Genomic DNA, 20,091 nt, shown 5'->3' on the forward strand with positions numbered 1-20,091 from the left:
CTGACCCCCAGCACAGTTTACTGGGAGTTTCACTTCTTCAGCGGTTCCCAAAAAGCTTGCCGACTCAGACGCAGCACTACAGCTGGCCCCCCTGTAGCTGACATTTACAGCAACCTCTCATCTGATGGTGATTCACAGCACATGCATACAGACATATAGAAAACCACATGCAGCAGAGGAACTGCATGTACAACATCAACCAAGATCATCATTGATAAAATATGTGGCCATGCACAGTTGAAGAGGTCAAAGGGTACCAAGTCAGTGAACCTTTTTTTTTTTTTTCAACTCTGCTCTATATTTAAGATAACTGTTAAATCAAAAAATCAGCAGATATGAAAGAACGTATTCGTATGGGATTCGAGTGACAGAGTGGTTAGGTCGTGCACTCCATGTACAGAGGCTGCAGTCCTCAAAGGGGGCGGCCCGGGTTCAAATCTGATCCGTGGCTTCTTTCCAGCACCACTCTCTCTTTCTCTCTCTCTCCAATTTCTGACTATATCCACTGCCCTGAGTATCTTATAAAAACACAAGAAGCCCCCAAAATGTAAATGTTATAAAACTGTTATTGTGTACTTAAGTAAGTGATCATTTTCTTAACAGGTTGTTTCTCGATCTTGGTCATTCCCTTTCACTTTAGCAACCATCTATCTGTACCTTACCCCTCTTATACGTCCTCTTATATACAGCTAAAGAAATCAATTATATTACACAAATGTCAGACAACTTCACGGTGTGTGAGCTGCTTCCACTTCATGTGTTAAGGGAACTGGCCAGTCGTCATTCATATCTGTTAAGTTATGTAGAAGATTTATAATGAATTACATTTCTCTGTTGCATGAGTGCATCTGTGTGTGTGTGTGTGTGTGTGTGTGTGTGTGTGTGTGTGTGTGTGTGTGTGTGTGTGTGTGTCGTGCTTCTGCATGTGTTCCTACGTTTATTAGACAGAACGGGCATCGGACAGGTGTGCATGCAAGCAATCAGACACAGAAACAAAAGCTTTCTGTCTCCCAGCCCTCTATTCTACAAAAAAATCTATTTGGATGTATCAGCAAATGCACTGATATAAACTCGCTGATGTATGCCCATCGTTCTCATGCGTCCTCTAAACTGCAGTAACACACTTCTCCACAGACGTTAGACTGGAAACCAGGTTTTAGATGGCAGTCTCAATAGCAGTCGTTTTCTGCGTCCCCAAGAAAGGAATGTACCAGCTTTGCACCTGACCATGTCTCATTAAAAAAAAAACACTCCTTGGCAACATATCGGCAAGAGATCATTTGTTATTTTAACAACATAGTCACTGGGTATAAAAATGGCAACTGTGTCAGGTGGAAAATAGGAAGCTTTGCACTCGTCATACAACAGGGCCCCTATAGTCTTTATGCTCCTGTGCATCCCACACAATGTTCTGTTTAACATTGAGTGTCCTCAATTGAGTTGATTCTTCTGTCTGCGTTATAATGAAGGATAACAGTTGAAGTTTCTTTAATAGCAGCAGTGAATTTTGGAGACTCCTGAAAATGAGTCAACTAAGCACTCACATTAAACCCGAACATTTCCATTGATATTGAGAAGACACAAGAAAAAAAGTGCAGCACCTTTTACAGGTTGACAAAATCAAAACTCTTAATATGTTGACATTTGTTTTGCATTTTCATATGCTATCCCTTTTGTCTTTTGGTGCTTACTCCCAGTGTCTTTTTCAATTTGTTGATTTATCAATCATAGCTCAGTGTATCTTTAACCTCATATGTCTTTTCTCCAAATCTTTCACCTTTCTCTAATATGATGAGCCCTCCAGGGTATATGATAAAAGCTGAATCTCTTGTAAAGGGCTGTTCTTCATAACAGCAGTGGCTTAGATTCCTTCACCAATCAGAATCAAGTATCCACAATAGCAGCGTGATAAAGAAGTTTAACTCACAGAGTCATGTCTTCAACAATTCACATCTGGTTTGTTTACCAACTCCAGGTGAGTTTGCAGCGACATCACTTAGACTCTTCTGCCTTTAGGCAATGCTATCAATGGATTCCGTAAAAGCCACATTTTTCACATATTTCTGCGAAAACTGACCCTCTGCACCATCATTTTGCATGAGAGAACTTGTGCTGCTTTATCTGATAATGCTGTATCAGTGTGAATGATTGGCGGCGAGTTGTTGCTGGCAGCAAATTCTTTTCAAGCAGCCTTAGCATATGAGTAAATACTTCAGTTACAAAAGCAATTACCCTCCCCTGGCCAGGAGAGGATCAGTGTGTGTTTGTGTGTGTGTGTGTGTGTGTGTGTGTGTGTGTGTGTGTGTGTGTGTGTGTGTGTGTGTGTGTGTGTGTGTGTGTGTGTGTGTGTGTGTGTCTGTGTCTGTGGCTGTGTGTTTGGTAGAATAGTGTATGGTGGGATTGCAAATAAAAAGTCCTGACCCTAGGCCATGGAATTCCAGGGTCGGCATTCGAGGAACATGCCCAGCCCTGAGAGAAGGCAAGCCCAAATCCCCCTCTGGGCATCTTCAGTCTTACACAACATGTCTGCAACACACACAAGCACTCTCTCTCACACACACACACATACATACACACAATAAGCAGACAGTCCCCTACCCCCTTCCTTTTGTTGTTGTTGTTTTTCTCTTCTCCCCCTCTCACAATGGAAAGGCATCTCCTCTCTGTAAGAGGCCTCAGTAAGAGATCTGCTCTGCAGTAGAACAATAAACAGAATATATTCTGCCTTCACTCTGTGCCTACCTTGGACTTTAGTCGGACAATTATTTCTCAGATAGGAGGGCTAGATAAGAGAGCAGCAGTAGCCAAAGACACATAAAACCCCTCTGTTCCGTTAATAAAACCACTTGCAGGCTGCTTGAACAGCATTAAAGTCCCCGGACAGGGACGGTCAGTTGCTGAGGCCCCAGCGTCATTGAGGCGCTCGGTGAGTTACTGTCAATACAAAGCTCCTTTGAGCTTGAGCATTGTCTCCTCCCTGGCTTGTTCTCTATGATTAGTCAGCAATCTGCTATCATACAGGGCCCTGGCCTACTTCTGCACAGGAATTCGACCTATGACATCAGTCTGCTACAAAGAGGCCAAAGTCTGTCCGCCATGGGCCTTATAAAGTCCAGGTGGAACTTTTTAAAGAAGATTTTGGATGTTTTGGATGTCCTATAAGTGATCAGCCCTTTTTTCCTTTGTCTCGTTCATTGATGGAGCTCAAAGATAAGGCAGATCAGTCCCCAGATGTTTTATTATACAACATTAAGGTGAAGAACATTACAATGTGAAGTAACAGAGATGCCTGACTAGAGGCACCTTTTTAAATGTTGAGTAAAAAAAAAAGATTTTGAAACCCCAACCTAACCCCACTAGAATGCTTCACCATTTTCTGATCTATTTTCTTTTTTTACCCTCAACCAAACCTTTGACTGTTCAAACTGTCCAGACAAAAAAACGTAACCATTACGTTACCATTAATGTGAACCAAAAAAAGATGTCTCTTCTGAACTTTTGTCAAATAATCTAATTTGCAGCAGGGAAATTTGACTTCTGCAACTCATCATTTGAATGTCAGATTTTCTTGGTGCCAATTATCCCTAAACTTCAAAGACTACTACTACTACTACCCCCCCCCCCCCCCCCCCCCCCCCCCACACACACACACACACACAAACACAAACACACAATCCTGTGCACACACAAATGGAGGGATAAAAAAGACACTGATGGAGGAGGGGTTCCCTTTAGGGAAGGAAAACAGAAAACGTGAGAACAGAAATGGGGAAGAAAGATGGATTAATCCTCCTCCCTTTGGTGTGTGTTCTCAAGATGTTTGATTCAAACGCGAACGTCCCCCTCCCCAACCTGTCTCCTCCTCTGCGAGGTGGTTTGATGTTTCATTCTCTCTTATCAATAGCACCTTTGCATCAATTACCCAACAAAAACATCCTTCAAGGGGTAGGGGACAGGGGAGGGCAGGGGGGGTTTTCTCTGAGGGAGTGTGGGAGACAACCTCCTTGTAGCGCATTCCAGGCTTTTGTCATCTTTGGAAATTTGTTTCCTGTCAACATCTTAAGCCACTAGATAATACATTATCAGGGATAAGAGGAGCCTTGGACCCCAATGATGAGAGAAGAAAATAAATAGGAAGAAATGCCTTTTAAGTGAGACGTCCCTTTGTGACTAACGTTTGCTGCTTTTTCTTTATGTGGTAAAATTAAAACAAAAATAAAAGCTTATTTAATGTATTAAGCCAGGATCTCAATCACAAGGGAGCAAAGAGGGAAGAGGAAAAGTCTGAGACGATGCCAGATTCTTGCTTGAAGTGACATAAAAGATGTTTACACATTTCCCTCTCTATATATGGATTTTTGGGGGTATTATTTCATAGCTATTTGGCCTAATTTATGAGGTGCTCCACACATGAGCTCGTTGGGTTTTATGGCCCTGTGTTTCCCAGTGTCTGCAAAGAGATGTGTGTGCCCTCTAGACGGCCGGCCTGGGGCCAGTAAACCTCTCTGTGTACAGGCAACCACAACCATTCTCTCTAAATTACATCACCTTTCCAGATCCAAGCAGTGAAACCAACACTCAGCTGCTGGGTTCGCCTCTCATTTTGTTTCCTTATTTGAACTTCTCTCTCCATCTCTCTGTTTCTTTCTCTATAACTTATTTTACTCTAACAAAATACACACTTTTCTTGCTATATTTAATGAACCCATTTATTGATTGTTATTTATATACTGCAGTCATGAGAAAAGTTATTTCTGTCTCTGGCAGGTCTCTAAAGATCTTTTAATAGGAAGTTATCCAGGGGCTCCACTCAAGCTAACTTCAGCACTATGAGCCTGATTAAAATAGAGATTATCTTGTGATCTAGCTGCAGTTAACAGGTTGGCGACGTTGGCCAAAATATGAGAACAGCCATTGTAAAAGGTAAGACTGCAAGCTTAGTCAGGTCTGTCCTTAAGTCCTACAGAGATCAGAACGATCATTTCTGATGCATCAAAGGGAGTCCAGAAATCGAAACCCTGATTGACTTAAGCTACACATCGTCAAGCAGAAGTTTATTTTTTATAGATTGTTAGCCGCACTTGCATGCAGTTATCTTTTTATAGAGATCAATCATTGTCAGACAGTTTATTGGAGTGCCGATGTCATTACGGTTTGCTTTCTGCATGCTTTTGTTCTCTATTCAGACTGTTTTTCCTGCACACACCAAAGCCTGCTGGTCGATACTCAAACTTCAATACTACGAACTGAACCCAGAAAATCTAGACCCCTGAGTAAAGCTTCTCTATTTTTATTTGGATTCTGTAAATACAGATTCAGGCATTCACTTGGAAACAGTGGCCGAAAAAAATGTCTTTAACCCATAAAAATCCAAGCAGAACTAGAGTCATTGGTGAACAGCCATCTGCCACAACCAGCTGATTTTCCTCTGTTGTCCCAGTTTTCTTCAGTCCGACCAGTGCCAAGCACCATCTTCTCCTTTTACGTCCCTTCTCCCTTTCATCCAGCTCCATCTCTGGAACCAACTGGGAAGGAAGTGACTGTGGGTCAGTGGTATGTCTGCAGAGTAAACAGTGGCTAACAGAGGCCTGGACCAGGCTTATCAGGTCACGTCTGTCTGATTGACCCTCCACTCCTTCTTTGTTTAGACGTCCTGACAGGCGGGTCAGCACTCCACATCCTCCTCCACCGCCGTTCCATTATTCCCACAATATCATGTTGTAAAAGTGAAAGGCCATGTTTTACTTCTTTACTTGAAGGGCAAACAAGCAGCCGGAGGTGCTTTTGGGGGAAACCAAACACTGCAATAAAGGGACTGTGGCTGCCACTTGAGGCTCTGCGGGTCATGATGCTCAGACAGGCATCTCTGTTATGTGGCTCATTCTGCAGAAACAGTAGGGAAAGGTAAAGGCATGCTAATGGCCGTTGAAAAATATTTACAGCTCGCTTGGACAACAGGAGGAATGCAGGAGAACGTCTCTATCTCAGGGTTCTTACCCCCCTCCCCACCTTCCTCTTTCCCCTCTGTGTGTGTTCTTCAGCTGTTCCCCAGGTCCGTCTGAGGCCACTGCAGCCTGTCAGCCTGTCAGATTAAAGCTTCGCTCTCCCCGTCTTCCTTAAATGCCACACGCTTTGTTTTCATTGAGGAGGGGTGCAGAATGTGTGTGATCTCTTGTCGGCCTCCTTCTCATCCATCTCTGCCAGAAGCCATGGGGGCAGAGGGGGTAAAAGGGGGTTCAGGCGGGGGCAAGGGGCAGGGTCACACAGGGGGAAGAGCGGGGTCAGAGGTTAAGCTAGGTTACCCCCAGCCTTTGCTGTAGAGCGACGAGGACCTGAAGAGAGACCTACCAGACACACACAATCACACAAACGCGCACACACTTCTCTGCCCACCAGTAATGAAGCCTTCCACTGACATTTCGCTCATGTCTGCAACACTGCTGTTATTCATGCAGAGCATGGCCCATTATTGAGTGCAGATGTGGGGCTGTAATTAGCAGCGGCTCTGGCACTGACTACCCAGAGATGAACAGAGAGTTACGCTGTGCCCAGACATAGACTGCAAAGAGAACGAGATGGATCGAGCAGGTGAAACTGAGGAACTGAATGAGATGACTCTTTTGTTTCAGGCCCAAGGCATGATGGGGACTTTTAAGGGTTTCATGCAGGTGCAGAATGCGTTGTCCACAGTAAGTTATAATCTCTCAGTGGGACTGTGTTTTCTGTAATACTGGACTACCATTAACAGCAGGTTCACATGTAGTCGGGACTTTTCTTGACTGTATTTCTCCATCGTTCTCCCTTTAACTGCAGATCATATCTCTACTGTCAGCTATTGAAAAAGGTTTAAATCCCTCCAAAAACTAGTAAAAATTCTGCAGCTCAGAAAAACCTTGTATCATTCCTTTCCTGTGTAAAAAAAGTGTTTGTAAAGTGTTTAATAGCCGCACATTCACAAAGTCCTTTTTCTCTGGCTGAGCTGCAAGCTCTGAGCCCCCCCCCCCCCCCCCTCCAACACACACACACACACACACACACAGCTGTTTCCCAGCCAGTGCAGATGAGCTAATGTGCAAAACAGCAGGTAATATTCAGGAAAATTGCTTGCGAGTTAGCAGGTTGGGGTGATGACGTATTTATCCCTGCAGGACCACTTCATCTTCGCTCATGTAATGAAGCTGCTTCATACTTTTTTCTGCTCATCAGTATGTTATTTCCCAAAATAAAAAAATAAAAAAATAAAAAAAAATTGTAATTTTAGCATTCGACTCTGTTGCTTTGTCCACCATCTTGGCTATGTTATACACTACGTTGACTTCCCCATCCAACAGGACAAATCTCCCACTGTGAGGAACATGAGGGTTTTTTTCAGGAGTGTGTGTATGAAAAGGGCTTCAGTCAACAATACTTAAAAAGCATCATGGTTGTCAGTGAAATAAACAGATTAGATAAATGAGGAAGATAAAGTGGGATTGAGGGAAAGAGGAAGAGAAAGAGAGCAGAAGGAAAAAGGGGGGGTAAGGGGAAGGAATAAGAAATAAAACCCATGAGAGCTTGTTGACTACAGTATGTCTTGTTTTCCTCTGGACTGATAGTCCATATCAGTTCATAAAGGTTGAGCCCAGGTTTACTCATTCTGGGGAAATGGGGGTGGGTTTCCATTATTAGAAAGTCTAATAACAACCTCTGTACATGGGGCGCACAAACTTACCACTAGGCCACCGGCGCCCATACGTAAAACATATTTTAAAAATGTTTTCCAACAGTTAAGGGAAAACACCACTGCTTTAAGAATTCACTAAATAATCATATTTTTTTAACAACATGTGACATGAGTGTTCTGTTCCGAGTGAGGATATCCTCTTTTTTCGCTATGTAACTGCACTTTTTAATTTGTGTGATCAGCAAAGCTGAGCTCTTGCAGAATTTCCTCAGGAGTGTGGCACTATTGAGAAACTATTGAGCGGCTATTTGAAAGTGTTTTCACTTCCTTATTAGTGCAGCTATGGTGCAAGTTATGAAGCAAAAGATAACGTGCACCGTCCAGCAATTCATCATGTGAAAGTGTGAAACTCATCCTGTTGCTCTCCTATTTAATCTATTTCTGCTTTCATTCAAAGATATTTCATCGAATCTGAGGAAACATGAGCAATTTTTAGTTTCTTTATTTAGAAGGTCGAGGAACTCCAAACCACCAAAAAGTTTCAATGAAGGCAAATAGAATCAATTGGGGACAAAAAACCTTGGACGTTGTAGAGCTAAGCAAACAACAGGCAGGGATGGACCGGTGTTCAGAACAAATATCTTATCTCAGTCTCTAGGAAGTGCTAACAATACTCTCCCTAGCACCTTGACACACAAACTGTGAAGGTTGAAATGCAACATTGGACTCCAGTTATGACAGATTTGAAACAATCATGCATTGTTAAAGATTTTGTGTTTTTCCCCTGTGAATGCAGCACAGCTCAACTTCCAGATTCAGGCTCCTCTTAAATTGTATTTGTAACTTGTATTGGGATTAGAGAAGATGGTAATGATGATGATGAGGGTGAGAGGGAGGCTCCAGCAGCAGAACAGCCAATAACAGACTGTGCACTTGTCTGAGCCTCTGTCCATGGTCCTGAACCACTCATCTACACCCATAGACCTATAGCACATAGAACATGCTGACAGTGTATCTTGTAAAAAATGTTCCTTTTCCTTATGTACAAGAACAAAAAAGGCAAGCAGACAGAAACAAGAAAGAGATATTTCTTGGCAGGTAAAAATTGGTGGAATATCTTTTTTTGCAGCTCTTTCAGATGTAACATATTTAAAAAAAAAAAAAAAAAAACAGAATTACCAGGTCGTATTGCTGTATAAATGTTTTTCTTATGTGCATTGCACACTTTAAATTGAAAAAGGAAAGCAGGCTGCTGCATACCAGAGAGTAGCCCTCAAGGCAAAGATGTGCAGATTCACTTCAAATCTCATAAAACATTGAAAAGCCATTAAAAGTTTTAACAGTTAAAAGTATAACGTAAACAGAGCAAGCTATCCAGTAGACAACTCCCCACAGGCTCCTGTCCCTTTCCCTTGCCTGAGCATGCCATCCTGCTTTGTTTTCACCTTCTCATGCGCTCTCCGGAGATGTCAAATAAGTAAGTGTTGCTGGGAAGAACAGAGTGCTCACCTCAAATGGCGTCCACTCACATAATGCATGAGGAGACGTCCTTGAAAAAAAACTACAACAGGAAGTGTTTAAATCTACAAACATCCTGCTTTCTTTATGTTAAACATGCTGTAAACATGGCTTTCATGCTGCTGAGTTCCTGTGTGTGTGACTAATACAAATATAAGCTAGCAGGGTGCACACAGCGAAGAAAGAAGATATTAAACCAAATCTGTTAATTAGACAAATTTTTCTGAGTTTTACAGAGTGTTGATGTTAACAGGGCGCCTGTGACTTGTTGCGGATGTACGTATGTGTCTTACTCACCTCAAGCCACAGACCATAAACCTAGAGAAATCCTGCTGGGAGCTCCTGACCTTCTACCCTCATAATGTCCACCTCACTCAGACTCACTCCTCACGTGTGACACTTACTAGACCACACTCAATCATGTTTGTAAAATACTTTGAGCAATACCTATTTACCTGCTAAATCAGTTGATTACTATATTTCAATTAGGAGTGAGTTAATAAAAAAATAACACATGGGTGTAAAGTAGGAAAAGGCGAAAGGATGCCTACGTTTCAAAGCTTTTAGGGCTTTAATTCCATCAGGATGGGCTTCCCATTTCTACAGCTTTGCCCCAAAAAGACATTCCTATGTGATAAAGCTCTCAAGTGGCTGTTGACATTATGACTTTTGTCCATTGGGCGCAAAGGAAGAATGGAGTTTTGTTGTTCGAGAGCCAAAGGTCCACATAGGGACGAGGTCTGGGTGGATCGAAGGGTCAACGAACTGTTGGACTTTACCACAAAACAGGAGACCACTCGAATGTTTTCAGTTTCCAAGTCGCATGCTTTCTAATATATAGATTTTTTTTTTTTTTTACCATGATCTAAGTCATTACTTAAATGTGGCTGCTGTTGCAACTAAAACCGACCCAAAAAAGCCATAGTTATTTGAATTCCAATCTTTTCCATAACACTAACCAGCCAGGTGAGGCTGATAACTGTTCCCTAATGAGCCTGGTCCTACTCAGGGTTTCTGCCTATTAAAAAAATGTTTTTCATCCTTCCCCAGTCAAGTGCTTGCTCACGGTTGGTTAATGTCTGATCGCTGTAAACAACACATGTTTTAAGACAATCTTGTCAAGTCAAACAATTCTGCAGAACAGAAATAGTTTTAAGTGTGTTTCTCAAGACATTGATAGAGAGGAAGTGAAAGGAGAAGATCTTGTTGGATGAAATTTGAAGTAAGATGTGCTGATGAGCACAGAAAGGATCTCTTTGAACTGGGTGAAGGCGGGTAGCATCAATGAGATATTAAAATTGTACTCAACAACAACAAAAACAAGTCATTAGCGAAATGACTGGCTCACAGAGATTGGGGACCAATCGGATTGTAAGTAATGTGTAGATGCTTGTGACTGTGTGCATAAGCAACTTTGTTGATGAAACTCTTTTCTCGTGTCGCCCTCCTCAAAATCCTTTCACATCGTGAAATAAAGTCAACTTGTGCTAGAATTGCATATCCAGATCAATTAATTCACCCTTTCTTTTAATCTGCAATAAAACACCAATGATGATATCATGTTTTTACAGTAGAGCAAACGAAACAAAAACAAGTTCCTTAATGAATTTTTTTTGCAATGGCACCTTCACTGTATAGAGGACTTAATGCCATCCAAGATGATTGTAATTAGTTTAAGGGGGGAAAAGTTCACCACGTTCCCTTTCGTGCGGAACTATAATTGGTTTAGCCACATCTTTCTCCAGTACTGGCTGTGGCTATACTAAACTACTTAACGTAAAAAATAGAAAAACAAGTTCAGCAAACACAGTGAAATATGGTAGGTTTCTCAATTTTAGGATGCAGCTACATGCTAAGATGGGACCCTTATGTCCTGTATATTCACAGGTACTGTGTATGCACATAAATTCAGTATCTGTGCATGGGCTAGATGAAGGATTTTTGGTGTCCTACGTGTCCTGGTCTCTGTTTGTAGACCAAGTAGTATTGTCCACTACGGTTTGAGAAAGCTTATTAATATCGCCGCTCTTTTGTTGATAGTGTTATTATGTTGAACTACACGTATCATTGTTAAAATGGCAAATATTCTCATTGTCGCACCGTATAGCGGACTCTGTTGCTTCATCCGCTACTTCAGCGCCATGGCTCTAATTAGCATTTGAATATCACTGAAGGTTGACATGGTTAACCTCCATCAAAAACGTTTTTAAAAAATCTCTAGTGGACAGTAAATCGGTCACTTTAGGGCTACTATAATACATGTGGGACGATACCCCTCCCAGCCGTTTCATTTGAACTTCCACAGCAATTTAATGTGATGAGGACTGCAGAAAACCCCACTTTTCATGCAGTTTTCTTTCCCTTACTTTGTTTCTCAACAAATGAGGTGTGGGATGCATGGATGCAACTTACTGTAAGAGACGTGGCATAGAGCCCCCTGTCTTCTAGATTCCTGCATGCAAACTGTCCTTTGAAAAAATGGACTCAGCTGACTAAGAATCACTACATGAAGCTTTTTTTAAGATCAAAAAGAACTTGTTAATTATGATTAAATGCAACATAACCTAGCGCTGTCATCCTCGAGCTGTCATTTTCTGGAGCTGTCATTGGATATTCAGTTGTCTCGTCAGCGGTACTCATCTAACCACTGTCATGGCGTTCCTCCCGCATTTTCAGCCTATCATCCTCCTGCTCCCCGTTTACATTTTTCTGCTAGTCTTCACAGAATCATCATCCATCAAATCTTCACCCATCCTGTCTCAACAAGTTATCAGCTACACCACCACCAGTGTCGGGACTCCATGGGTGGGATTTATTCTGTCAACGATCAGAATTGTCTTTCTCCAAACACATTACATAGAGTCTAAGCGCCAAAGTATATCTGTCAAATCACATTTCCATGGTATTCAATGGAATAAATAATTCTCTTAATTCACTTGTCTCTCCTGGTTGAACTACATTTTGTGCTGCAAACCATGTTAATCCTCACTGAGCGTTCCACGGTAGGTTTCATTATGAAGCACCTGTCCAGCTGTGAAGATAAAGATAAAGATAAACTTTATTGATCCCCCGTGGGGGAAGAGCCCTGGGCTTTGGATGAATGGGCACAAACTCCCCTGTGTGCCAGTTTTCCAATCAGTTCACCAAAAGCCTCTTAAGCATTGACCAAGATCATGGCCAAGAAATTAATTTAAGCAGTTGAGTTCACAAATAGCAGCCAAAAGTTGCTGGAATAGCACTTCCTTGTTGAATGCTTTTTAGGGTTCCTTTTCCCTAACCCCAAGCACATTAGATTGACCTTGACAATTTCCTGATCTTTTACCCTGAGTATCCCACAGAACCACCTATTTTTGAAAGCTGTGAGTGAGTTCCAAGTCTCCAAGAGTTTTGCTTACATTTACAGAAAGTTGATTAGAAATCCCAGCCTTGTTGCCGCCCTGATGCATGAACAAACCTCTCCCTATGTTAAGTTCCAGTGGTCTCTGCAAGCCAATTCTGCATCCCAGAAACTCAAGAAGAGCTTCATCTCTTTTTCTCTCTCTCTCTCTTGCTGGACCTTCAGTGGCAGTTTTTTTTTTCAGGCAGAGCTCTTGGGCACATGCATATATATATACCCATATGCATGCAGTTTACTTTTCTACAGGAGCTCAAATTATGTTAAAGCAAATTTGGTTTGGTCTGCCTCCTGATCAGATGGAGACACAGGCTGTACAAACAGACTCAAAACATTTTCTCAGCTACAACCAAACACTTCCTATAGACCTGAACTATTAAGAGCTTTTGAATTCAGCTGATTTGAATGCGCTGAGGACAACGTTGTGCGGGCCAGCACTCAGCATTGACCTTTCCAACATCAAGAGCTCCAACTTGCTGTGTCTTTTGGAACTGAATCCAGTCACTGATTAACCAGAGTCTCGATAACATCTATTGGCTAACCTGATAAGGCCTCTTGTGTCAAACACAGTGGGAGATCATTGACACTCACACAGCATTATGAAACATCAATGCTTCTGCAGCAACCTGTCTTTTCGCAGAAGTGGAAGGATGATTGATTCATTCTGTTCTCTGTGCGTTTGAATGTGCTATCTGAACATTCATCTCCCCCTTTAACCATTACCAGAAACTTCCAACTAGATACGACTAGTACCTGGTATTGAGGAAATTATGTAAATTAGAGGAAGCACACATAATACCTCCAAGTAAAAAAGCTGGTTGTGAGAAGATCAATAATAAACACTCTTCTTTATAATGTAACTACTGAGGCTGATGGGATGCAGTCTGAAGGGGGAAATGGTTGAAAGAAAACCAGTCATATGTTCAATGTAAAAAAATAAAACTGTTATGATTACTATTGATCAAAACTATAGATTTCTACAAGGCTATGACAGTACTTAACTGTGTTGCATACTTAAATTAACAAACATCACCATAGTACCTTTTTGTGACAGTATGAGGCAGTTATGTCTCAGAGGAAAAGCAGGTTCTTCTTCCAACTGAGAGATTGAGTGTTTGAATTCATACTTTCCAAAATAGGGTATGAATTCTTGTGACGGATTAGTTAATACGTTACTTTAATTAGTATATGAATAGTTAGAAAACTGGAAAGATTTCTATATAAAGGCAGCCTGTTCCCTTTATGTGAAACATAAACAATAACATTACCAATTCCTCATTTATAAAGAATTGGGTGAAATGTATTAATAGAGCTCAACAAATATGGATTGACATGTTTTAAGTGTTTTTATGTACAACAAGCAAGTCATATTTGGTATACTTGTTTCTCATGACTACACATAGGGCTGCTCTCAAAACTGTGGGTAAATGAGAAAAAAAACATAACCCTGTCCAGCTAATCTCAATGAGCTATAAATAGCTACATTACTACAAAAAAGTCTGGATTTTCTGGAGGCAATTACAGAGAAAAAAAAACTATTGCTACACTACATGTTGGCATTAACAGTGTATTATGAATTAGTTAAAACTAACTGTCACGTTCTAAGCATCCTCTGCCTTCAGTGTGTGAAAGTGTGTCTGAATGGATGAATGTGACAAATGTAGAGCTGGCCAGAGGTCAAAAGTGTAATATTGCACAAAGTCCAGTCCATTTAACGAGCAGCTTTCTTTGGCTCTGTTTTAAAACATTCAGCAGGTTTGCCCTTGCGGCTCATGGCACACATTTATAGAAGTTTGTGTCCATGCCTCTCAGGTTGATGCCAGAAGCCTGGCTGTGATTCCTGGGAACATGACCTGTGGCCGACTAGAAGCTCAGATGGCAAGATTGTGTTTGGCGGATGCTTTAGAGAGAACCAACCAGCAGAGGGAGAAGCCAAACTCCACCCTGAAGACGAGTGGTGCAGAGAGACAAGATGACACGCTTAAAAACCCTATGAACCCGTTCTGCTAACATCTAACCCTTCCCACTTCTAAAACCTCTCCAACTGGCTCCAGCCCCCTCCCAACCCCAACAGAGGACACGGACATTGATCTTTGATCAGATCTTTGAAAGCTTCATTCACAAATTCAGAAGAAGTTCATTGATACAAACTAAAAGAGATATCTTATGCCGTGAGGTTTTCCTAATCATATTTAATACCTAATTCAAAAAACAAACACTTTTTTTAGTGATGTAAAAAAGATTAAATGAAATAGATGATTTTTGATCAAATGTTCCACAAGTATAAATTACAAAACAAAATAAAACACAGCTGTTTTGATGATAATTCTGTCTCTTTTCTCACTCTAAAAGTTGAACACACTTTAATTCACACACAAAGTCACATATGCATGCACAAACATACACTTTCAAAAAGCATACCTGCACACCAGCACATGCCACACTCCAATACATGCAGAAGTGCACTGTGCATACACACATTTCCACTGCAAACAGCCCGTTTCATGTGAATTATCCTTCCAGGCAGAGAGCAAAAAACTTTGCTTAGCACATGCTGCCCTTGAGCTGATAACTTTGTTTGATTTGCAAGATTTTGGACTTTAGGTTCAGAGATGGCCTGGGAAAGTAAAAGGTCTGGAATCACGTGGCTCAACAGATTTCTCTCACCATGATGTCACTTAAAAACCACTGTGCTTGAAATTAACAAAAAAAAATTAAAGATTTTTTTGACATAGTTTTTACACAGAATTTTAAAGCGAATTAAATGTACTCCAAATGAGTCCACAAACTTGATATGTTTTTTTTATATATATATATATTTTTTTTTTTTAATTAAATAACCTGCGTATATTATTTCAGGGAGACTGCAAAGAAGTTTTTTTTTTTTTTTTTTTTTTTTATAAATAGTTGTCAAAAGATATCAGCTGTGAGAAGAGAGAAAAAAGCCAAAGCGGTAGCCTGTGGTTTAGTGGTTTTCACAGGCCATCGATGCCCTCATTCTTTGACAAAGTGTATTACAGCAATATTTAAAGATGAAGTCATCCTTTCCCCCAATAATACTTGAGGATATTTGTTCAGTGAAAGGATCATGATATCATGATGTCACACAGGATATGGCCTCCAACAGCTCAGATGACATAATTGTTATCACCTGCATGATGCCCATGCATGCATCTTAGGCTGCTCGGAGTTGAGGGAATGGTGATCTCTGCCATCATGGCAACAAAAACACGCCTCACTAAGAGGTTTTTGTAAGCATGTGAGAGTGGATTTCATCCTACTATGAAACGTGACAGAGTTTCCTACTACCAGAGATGATGTCTCAAATCCAGTGCCAAAGGATTTCCATGCAGATGCTCTTAGGCTGCCTCCGGAGATTTTGTCTGGGTCATAGTGCCCTGAAGACTTTTGGGAGTTGTGCAAGCAGCAATAAAAAAGTTGTAAATTTCTCATCAGTAGGACCAGAGCTCCATCTTATACCTGACTGTTCTGTGTCACTTTATCTGTGCTGTTACAGTTCAATAATCTGACATTTAAAACAAACTGTACTCTTGCAACAATTTATGTGTAGTGAAGGTCAAATAAATAATTCATCTTGTCAGGACCAAATGCTTTGCCAAAGCTAGTACTCATGGGAAATGTGTCCTTATCCACTGATTTCCATTGCTTCTCACACAAAGGAGTCTTTATACATTTTGAGGAAAAGCACATGTGGACTGACAAGGGATTGAACATGCTGGGAATATGAAAAAGTCAAATCAGAACAATCATGAACACTTTTCTTACACTTGGTTTAAGGGTGCTCTTAAAACTGACAAATGTGTTCTCCCAAAAAAAGGGATAGGAAATCTAAAACAATTATTTTTTGTTCTAGAATGACTGTATTCATCAGTTAATTATTTGCCAAAAAGTAAATATGTAAACAATGTGCCGTTATAATTCCCTACTTTTTTTTGTAATGAATTCTCAGGAAACAATAAATGCAGCTGTAGATAATATACTCCTGTCAAACAAATAAATATGACCAGTATTGTTTATTGGACGCTGTGTTAGTGTACATAAACACAGAATATGATCTGCAAATCATTGAAAAATCTACATTTGATTTATAATCAAATTATTTTGCTGAAATAAATTAGGCCTTCACTGTAAACTAAATTGTCTATTTGACTGCATATGTTTCTCCAAAACTCGTTAATAGTCCAGCCTGGAGCCAGAGCTGGAAGTGTTCCTAAGCTCATGCAGTGATGACCACTACAGAATCAGTCTGTTTTTCAATGCAGTGCCGCCTGAGGGCCGGAAAACCCCCAATGTTTTTTTTTTAATTTTTTTTTTTACCTTTAACGGAAACGGAGATTACTTCAGATTCTCTGAATCTTTTAATTATATAATTGAAATCCTCAGATTCTTTGAAATGTTATGTTAAAAAACATGAATCGTGAAGCGTAGCACTATTTGCTCATGCAGTCTCTCACAGAGTGGTGAAGCCCTCCCCATCTTTACTTTAGACAGTACTCTGTGATACTTTACTACTACTACTACTAAACCTGTTGCCAGTTTACATTATGAGCTGTGATGATGACATGAGAGAATGAATGAAAATGACATTTGCTGCACAAGCGGAAGATCTGTTAAGCACTGAAGTATATGAACTTTGTAATATCCAACAACTGAATTGTGCTTGCATGCAACAGCTGGTTTAGGAAGTCTTATCATGAATGATAAAATGGGCGTAACTTAAAGCGAAACACTTAAAAAAGCCACTACAGAGGACAACCCCAAAAATGTGCTGAAGAATTTTGAGTCAGCTTTGTGAGGGGAAATCCGAGGCATTTCTTCCATTCATGTTTCTTTTTTTCTTAAAGCTGTTTTGTGAATTTTGTTCGGACCCCACACTCCACTACTTGCAACTTTTTGTCATGCTGAAATCTAACTCACTGTCTCTACTGTCTTGCAAAATATCCGGCTATTTTGCAAGACAGTAGAGACAGACATGCGGGATCATTTGACCCAGAGAGAGAGCAACCAATAATAATAACTATTGAACTAATCTGCTGTTCCTCTCTGTTTGTACAGGATTCATATATTGTCTCTACATCTTGTTTTAATAAGTATAGCATGCTTTCAGATTGTGAGGATGTTTTTCTTTTCCTCTAATGAGAAAATGATGTTAGGAAGTGTCCTGTCACTGGTGAATGGTCAATTTCGTCTGGCCTGATTGCCCACAGGCCACATCAAGTCTGCAGTCTGGAATGTGTCTGTAATAGGTCAATACCAAGATTCACAACCAATCTGCCTCTCTGATTAATGAATGTACTGAGTTCATTCAGCCCTGATAAGAACCAGTTTTCCCTAAATAATTTGAGGGCTAAACTCTTTCTTGTTACCAGACTTGAGAGAGCCCACACAGTAAAAAAAAAAGAAAAAAAAACTTCGGCCCACATGCCCTTGAACAATGGAATCAAACACACCCAAGAGTGGTCACGCATGCCTCCTCAGCGAAGGTCAAGTGTAGGTGACATGAGCTGGCTGACCTTGTTACCACAGTCTGCCCCCATACACTGCACATGTTCATGAGGTCAGTGCTGAAGACCTTAGATCATCCCCTCATCATTTTCTATTGTAGAGCTCTAAACCCATCATGTATGTTAAAGATGATATTCTAACCACCAGATGGATAGCTGAGATGTTTAGTACTGTTCAACCAACAAGACTGAAAGTGAAAACAAAGGTGAACCATTCACAATTCTGATCATTTACTTCAATTTATGAAAACAACTGACAAGAAGGCAAATCAAAGCTGAACTACAAAATGTGTTTTTAGAAGTCATATCGACATTTGATGAAAAAATCTGTTTACCCTGATATTCACTGAAAAATATAAAGCTGTCATACATAAGTTTGACTACATGTTCATGACAAGGACTAATGACATATGTTTAAAAAAGATGAATGGGGAAAAATGATTAAATAAAACGAGCAGAGATTGTGAAAAAGAAGATATTTTCCATTATATAAGTTAATATAAACAGCCCAATTACTCTATACAAGGTTATTCGATTCATTGTAAAATCAAAGGATCTTCAATACCTACAGCTCTAAAGAGTCCAAAAACCCATAATCACATTTTGTTTTGTTGGTTTCAGAATTGTTTGTAGTGTTCACAGTATATCCAAGTCAGCAAGCAATGCATCTGAGGGTTATGTTGATGAAACTGCATATTCATCTATAGAGTTTGAAAACCAGAATAATACCAAAATTAAAGGTTGATCAAATTCAATTAGAAAGGCCTCTTCCTGAAAATGCTAAAGGACAAAATCAGTCCACACAAGAACCAGGATTAGACATGCTAGCATGTGCCATTTGATCCTCATGATGAAATGATGGTAAACTGGAGACAGGGAGGACACAGATGTTTTTATGGAGCTATCACCATTAGCATACTAAAGCCCATTTGCAGATGGAACGACTAAATTCAGCTGTGCACAAGAATTTCCTGAATGTCTGTATGAATAAAAAGGTCCACCACATTACCATCTCAGTAGACTATCAAGCAGTGGAATTCTAGCCACAAAAAGTTACCAGTATAGAGAAGCCCTCTCATCCTTGTTTGATGGAGAAAAATAACACAAGCCATTAGCCACAACACCACAGCAGACCAGCTACTGAAGGCTGCATATGTCAGTCTTTATTTCACAGTAGCACGATTAGCCCCTGTATATCACTCAAACATTGAAGCCACAGCTGTTGCGGCGAAAATGACCTGTACTATAAAAAAACATATCCTTCACAGAATGACAGCATTTCCTCTTAAATTTTAACTGAATGCTATTTTAAAGACTGAAATCTGTCACTTTTTTCCCCAAAAAGCCACACACTGTAAAACAGCTTAAAGTAAAGTGATGGACAGCGGCAACAAGTGGTGACCCAACATGATGACATCATCTCTTTTGACAGTTGCCCCCATTTAATGTGGAAACGATTAAAGAGGAAGACAAAGAGGGATTTCACCCATAACCCATTAAAGTTAACCACCAAATTACATGGGATTTTATAGGCCATAAATAAGAAAATGCTGCTGGATTTTGCCCTCCTCCAGCCACTGCTGAACCTCCTCTGTGAGTGTATGTGTGTGTTTGTGTATGCTGCCAAGCTCATGGGGAGAGACGTCGCCACAGGGCTCATTTGATTCGCTGCTGTAGATACTCTGCCCACAGCACTTCAGCATACAGTTAGCAAAGGCTTGGATTAAACAAACACACGTACAGTCATTCATTTTCAACATATTAAGCTAAATTCAAGCTTATCAAATTACAATTCCTTTTTTAAGCCAGCCATCCCTGGCAAGGATCATGTTAACAGTGCCGACTGCTAAATGCTGTAATTCCTGGAAAGCAGTGGGCAAGGTTTTTACAGTTTATTATCTCACGCGGCTTCCTCTCATCCATCCATGCAGCCATCATAGAGAAAGATCTCTCTGCACTTTCACCATTGGGCCACTCATTCTCCGAGACAT

Source organism: Labrus mixtus, chromosome 4 (genome assembly GCF_963584025.1).
Source record: "Labrus mixtus chromosome 4, fLabMix1.1, whole genome shotgun sequence".
NCBI classification, from domain to species: domain Eukaryota; kingdom Metazoa; phylum Chordata; class Actinopteri; order Labriformes; family Labridae; genus Labrus; species Labrus mixtus.